Source organism: Daphnia magna, linkage group LG9 (assembly GCF_020631705.1).
Source record: "Daphnia magna isolate NIES linkage group LG9, ASM2063170v1.1, whole genome shotgun sequence".
Lineage (NCBI taxonomy): Eukaryota > Metazoa > Arthropoda > Branchiopoda > Diplostraca > Daphniidae > Daphnia > Daphnia magna.
In genome coordinates this window covers 4,362,539-4,369,233 of record NC_059190.1, presented here as the reverse complement: position 1 = coordinate 4,369,233, position 6,695 = coordinate 4,362,539, and the positions used below count along the sequence as shown (strand labels likewise).

The 6,695-nt window shown below is 41.3% G+C and overlaps 1 long non-coding RNA gene across 1 annotated transcript; it reads left to right on the top strand.

Annotated features, from left to right (window-relative positions):
- Positions 1-352: 352 nt before the first annotated feature.
- LOC116927694 lies at positions 353-1,931 on the top strand. The gene is made up of 3 exons (XR_004396755.2): positions 353-1,086; positions 1,214-1,522; positions 1,599-1,931. It is a non-coding gene; the product is annotated as an uncharacterized LOC116927694 (long non-coding RNA).
- The last annotated feature ends 4,764 nt before the right edge of the window (positions 1,932-6,695 follow it).

Here is a 6,695-nt window from a genome sequence, read left to right as displayed (position 1 = left end):
AATGCTGAAGATTGTTGGACCTAGTACTGGAAATGAAAATAACAAAAGTATTACAACAAGAGTTGCTACTGTTCAAAATGAATTAGAATCAAAGATAAATATCTTAACTTCTGATTTGGTGGGATTAATTTAACGCCAAAAAGCTGGACTGATAAGTAAACCTCAAGAGGAGGAATTAATGAATAAAAAATCAAAATTGCCGAATTAAAAGCAAACCTCAAAAGAAAAAAAGCTGAACAAGAACGGTCGAAAAAACATCGAGGTTTAGTAATTTAAATTGCTAAACTATATATAATTGCTGACATTTTCTTTAATACTTTTCTCTTTTGTAATTATTTTAGCAAACAAGAAAGCCAAAATTGAAGCTGCTCTAGACAAACAATTGGATCTACGTGAAAGTTTGACAGCAAAATGGAAACATGGTAGGACAAGACTTGAAGAATTACAGCCAGAGCTACTTAAAACTATAATCAATATATTCACGGCTCTACTGCTCATGAAAAGAGACAGTTGGAGGTGTACCGAAGCATATTAACTCTGAATGTCCTCCAGGATTAACTAAAGAAAGATGGTTTCCAATCGAGTCGCAGTGGACTTTATTTACGCCTCATGCCGAAAAGGAGCTCTTCGTTAGAAGGTAAAGGGCATATTTTAACCGTTCCCGTCAAGCTAATTCGTGCGCAAAACAACCATCACCAGAAGAACGTAGATGGTTTGTTTGGATCAGCTACCATAAACTTTTTGGAAGAGATCGCCTCCAATCTTGGACCGGATGAGGTGTGTTTTCTGAGTCAAGATGACAAGTGTCGAGTGGCAATCGGACTGACAGCAGAGAATAAGCAAAACCCGATTTTAATGCACTGTGAGTATAAAGTGACTCTTCCCGATCACGACTGAATCGTCACAGCCCAGCAAAAGCTCATTCCTTCAGTTTATACGGGCATCGAAATTAAATAAAATTGGCTTGGGAACAAAGCAGTCGTTGGCTATTCTGGGCCGACTTATGTTGTAATCAGGTCTGGAACACACTCTTCCTCAACAGCTTTCAGTCACGCCTTTGATTTTGAAAAGTTGCTTTCGCTGAAGGTAAAAGTTTCCTTACTTTAAGTCCACCTTGTTATGATGATGATGATGATGATGATGATGATGATGATGATGATGATGATGATGATGATGATGATGATGATGATTTAAATAATTTCATTAATTAAAGGAATTTGACTTTATCTCCGAAGTGGAATTGACCGATTGGTAAAGCCAATTCTCATCATGACAATGGATGGCGGTCCCAACGAAAATCCCCGTTATCAGAAGACTATCCAAGTTAACGATCTTCACGCATTATTCGTTGCAACAAATACCCCTGGGAAAAGGGCATTTAATCAAGTGGAGAGGAAAATTGCACCTTTAAGTAGAGAACTGAGTGGACGCATCATTTCAAACGATCGATTTTGCAGTCACTTGGATGAACGCAGATGCCCCATCGACGAAGAATTTGAGATGCAGAACGTCGCATTAACGGGTGAGATTTTGGCAGAGATTTGGTCTCAGTTAATTGTGGACAAATTTCCGACTGTCGCATCTTATATCAATCCTAGCGTTTCTGAAGTGAATGAAACCGAATTGATGTCACGTGGCTAGAATTGGTTTGATGGCCACGTAAGAACAAGCCAGTACTTCTTGCAGATCATGAAATTTTCCGACGAGAATTGTTGTAGCAAATACCGAAGTTCTTTTTTCAATGTCATTCAAACTAGATTTCTCCCCCTTACTATTCCAATTTCGCAAACCGGCGAAGGACTCCAATTTCCAGATCGTTCCTCTGACGGATCATCTCACAAATTTCTTTCTCTTTTCGTTTCTCAATGTTTGAATGTTAAAGAAATGCTCTCTAGGTCTGGTAACATTTTCCGAAATTCCCTTCCATATGATTTATATGTCCTTCAATTCAATCTGTCCTTAATGACAGAGTATGCAAAACTTTCCATTTGTACTTTGCCTCTCTAGTAATGTTAAAGTGTCATATAAGGTGTCAGCACCCTAAGAAACCAATCGAAATTTTTAGGCGGATTCAACCCGTTCGAATGGCTGCCAAAAGGCAGCGTGAAAGTATGGTGATAATTGTGAATGAGCTGAACGAAGAAAGTGTCGATTGGATGGATGACGACGAATTAGCTTTGATTAAAATGCCCCGATGTTAAAAACCATAGTAGAGGTAAACCAGAAAAAGCTGTCAGTTTATTCTTCGAAACAACATTTGAATTTCCCATGGGGAAACGATGAAAAAATTGAAAATAACTAATTTTATTATTGCCGCTGCAATTGTAAGCAAGTGGGTGAGGAAGTCGTGAGGTGCTCCTGAGAGTCGATGACCCAGCGGTTGAATGCACCTTCAATTGCTGGGGTAAGGGCTATGACGTCAATCTTGCTGCAGTACAGAGGAGTGAATTGAATTAGTGATAAAAGGAGAATCCATTTTTACTAAACCACCCTGGAGTGTGTATCACGTGGGTTAGGGACAGTCTATGGTGATTAACGGCAATGACAAGTAAACTGAGTGGAATCGGAAAGCAGAGCCCACAGCAAAGTAGTATCTGGCCGGAGATTCGACCATTGACGGACTGCGCAGGGGAACAGGAAATGAAACTATTGGACTAAGAGCGGTCGGGGTAAGAAATTTGCAGACGGTCAACGCAAGCAGTGTACCAACTGACTTGAAGTTAAACGGGGTGGGAGGACGCCCAAGGAGTAGACAGAAACGACGACCATCCACAACTAGAGTGGGATTTTGAAACATTCAGGAGAAGATCATCAACTGTAAGTAGTAGGGTAAGGGAACTGAGAAATCGTCCAGTATCTAGTGGGAAATCGGCATGTCAACGTCAACGGACAACTCGGATAACGGGTTTGGAATAAGATTAGTCTAACGCTATTCCTTAACCCACCCATAGCTATGGCGGCGCTGATTAAGTTCCAAGCCCCACCCGACTTTGCAGGAGGAGAGTTTATGACGTTGGAGACTGGCTATATCGGTACGAGAGGTTCAGGCGGTACCACCACTGGGGAAACAACGAACTCGGTGGCAATGTAGAGTTGTCATTTTCGTGGGCAGCACTGTAATGGTAGACGTATAAGAAGGCCACGGGACAACTATGGGCTGAATTGCGCTACCAACCGGGACTACTAGCGGTTCTGGGACCCAAATTCTTGCACAGTTTATTCTCCGGTAAACTAAACTCAGTTTAACGAGGCTGAATTACACGAAAGGAAGCAATGAATGGAGCAGTGTACATTAGAGTATTATAATGGCGTACTTGATCTGTGTCGTCGGGAAGACCCCAATATTAGAGAGGCGGTCAAATTAGAATAACTGTGGAGTGGGCTGAATACTGGTGTGATGGAGAAACTTCGGTGGCTCAAACTAAGGATATGCGATGAATAGGTAAAAAGCTACCAGGAAATGACGTCGACTACACGGAAGAGGCGCTGCAATTGCATATCTTCCGGTCGTTTGAGATTTAGCATCCACTCGTTCGGAGACCTTACACAATTTAACCAGCTCCTGGTGGCGTCATCAAAATACTTTTCAAAATTATTTCTTTTTCCAATATAGCCCCATCTGTTGTGGGTAGAATGTTCTTCAAAACGCTCCATCAATTGGTTCGCATTTTCTTTCGCATTTTTTCGAAAGATTGGCGGGCTAATAAATTTTCTGACAGCTTCCATTGCTTGTCTTTGCGGCTGCTTAATATGCCTTGATGGCACTACAAATTGTGGTCCCCCGACCGGAACAACTGGACTCGTTGCGGCTCTCAAATCGACCTCGGTTTTGGGATCCGAGTGTAAGCCTCTTGCAGTCTCGACTTATTCACCCTGTCTGTCAGCTTCTTTGGTCAAATGGTCCTTTGGAATAGGACCTTTAAAATTTCGGGCTTCACCAACAAAGGAAGTTCCACTCTCCAACGATGAGGCTGGGGTAGGTGAAGTTTCTAAGGGACGCTTGACAGTTCTCGAAGCGGATATAATCGTCTGCTGGGGTCTCCTGGGCAACAAGGTAGCCGTGGGTTTGTCCTCTTCGGCATCGGCTAACAATGACTGCAGCACGACTTCATTTACTCTCAGGCAACGAGCTGCGTCTTCAACAATTGCCACACCGCAGTACAAATTCGGTACTTACTGGTAACGAGCTGCGTCTCAAAAATTAAAATTCTGCAGCAATAATTCGTCACTTACGGGTAAGGAGCTGTGTCTCCACCAATTGTCACACCGGTTGTATTTAAACAAGCACAAACGAATAAAACAAGTGATGACTTAATTCTAAACAATGGTTTAACTCGAACAAAAAGGTATAACCATTACCAAAAGTTGGAGAAGCGTCTGAAGACCTCTAGGGAAACCAGGGAACTCCTCTTACGGAGCCCAGCTCCGGGAGGTCACCCGATGGAAACGCATCTAACGCAGATTCGGGGCAGTGTTTTATACCATTGCGCGAATTACTCCCCTTCCGGACTGCGTATCTGCGTGTCTTTCTTAGAGCGGACTTCTCCCGATAATTTCTTCACCACGATCGCAGTGTTGTCCAAGGAGCGGATGACTCATCTCTGCGAAGAGATAACCAATCTCCCTTTTCACCCGCGACAATATTTTACGTATTATTTAGGCAGAAAAACTTTAAGTAGGACGAGGGGCAATTCCAAAGTAAAGTGCACGTGATGCAAATCTCTTGGCCTGAAATTCCCGATGTTTGCTAAAAATGTGGTTTGGCTTATACTCCAGTGTATTGGATTAGCATTGACAGTGTTCGCATAAAATACATAAATATTATTATTTATGTGAAAATCCCCAAAAGCTGCGTAAAAGAAGTTTAGGGTTTATTTTTTCCATTGGGATAGATATTGTATTTTACTTTGCGTGGCGTGTCTTACCGTTTAATTACCTTAGTTATAAAAAGAAGATGGTGAACCAATAAATCATTGGATTTCACTTTAACTGTATTTGCTCAAAGGGTCTTTTTTAGGCTTAGCATGTTACAAAAAATAATCAGTTGAAAAGATCAAGTGGTAAAAGACGCGAAACAGTAGCAAAAGGGGGAGCAGCCATAATGGTGGCCCATTAAACAATACCGCTACGATGACGCTGTTGACAAACTTGTCTACAGATCGCGAAGTTAGACGTTATACATCAGTTGTATTTCCAACATTGTCCCCACCAGAGCCCGTGCGGTTTGGCTCAACCTCTCCAACAATTGTTTGTTATCGGGTTCAATAGAATTTAGATCAGGATGAACTGGATTACTTTCCGGCTCCGGTTCTGGCTCTCGGTCAGCCGTTTCTTCATGTTCGTCTAAATTTTCACGCAACTCTAGAGGCTGAAGAGTTTGGATGGTTTTGTTAATTAAGTTACCGTTGTGAATTAATACATGATAAAAAGAATGAATCCCTGTCAGCTGGGATTGAGTTTCTTTACCTCCCCAACTTTCCACATGAGGCGCTTCGAGTTGTTGGGAATGACTGCGACTTCTTCAATGAATGCGATTTTTCTTGCTGTATGTTTCCTTGGAGTGGATATTTTCCAGCTGCTTTAAGTAGTTCTAAATTAATCTAGAACAGAGATCTTTTACATATTCCCGTCTATTTTTATCCAATTCAGTTAGAACTGGACTTGTCGGGTTGGGAGTTACCAAATTATTTGCTGGCTTTGGGTTTGCAAGTTGAGCGGCAATTATTTTAAAATTAGGTTGGAGTAAGAAGAAGTGGAGCCATGGGCTCCGTCTCCATGTTAGTTGAGTGGGCGTCTGTTGATAACTTTTTCAATCTAGATAAGACTGGTTTCGAATTCTTCGTAGGTTATACAGGCTCAACGTTAAAGTGACGTAATAAATCCTTCCTGTTGCTCGCAATCCACTCCCAGAATCTACCTTACCATGGCATAAGGCTGGCAGAGTAGATTTTCTCTAACGAGTTTTCTTCATGGCAAGAAAGTCGTGGAGGTTGTCATCGGCGTGTAGAGTTTTAAAATGCCGATTTATGCACGTGAAGGTTTATGGATTATCTGAATATATGACGGACACCAAACCTCTTCTACCTCAAATACTTCTCAAAGCAACTAAAAAGGAGCAGACTGACATGATTTTGGTTAGCACCCGGTGAACAGCTCAGGCCTTTACTCACGTTAATAAACAAACGTAATATTTAGGGTACTTGGATGCAATGGCGAAGCAAGTTGTTGAAAAGGCAATGATGCCAATTTCTGACATGTCCACAAGCGAACTAGGCCTTTTCCACTTGTTGACAATCATAAAATATTCAAAATTTTTCCTTTAATTCGGAGAAAGTTTGTTTTTACACTACATGGGTGATATATATTTATGTTTCTTTGTTATTAGTAGAGATTTAACCATATGAACAGCAGGTAAGAAGATTGGTGTTCAATGTTCTGATCCCTTAGGGCAAGCGCTACTCTGTCTTTGACTCGAATAAGTTTATCTCTTTTAACCCAGATTGGAAACAGAGACGCCATCTTTTCCTTCAGTTGAATCTCGAGGCTTAGTTTTAAAGATTCAAAAACTTTTGAATATCTTTGCCTTTGAAGCTGTCTATAAATAAATAGCTCAAATTTGTCTTGCTCTTCCCTAGATATTCTGGTAATTTTAATTTCTTTTTTGTCAACCGTTATGCTTTCTTCCAGTCCTAATC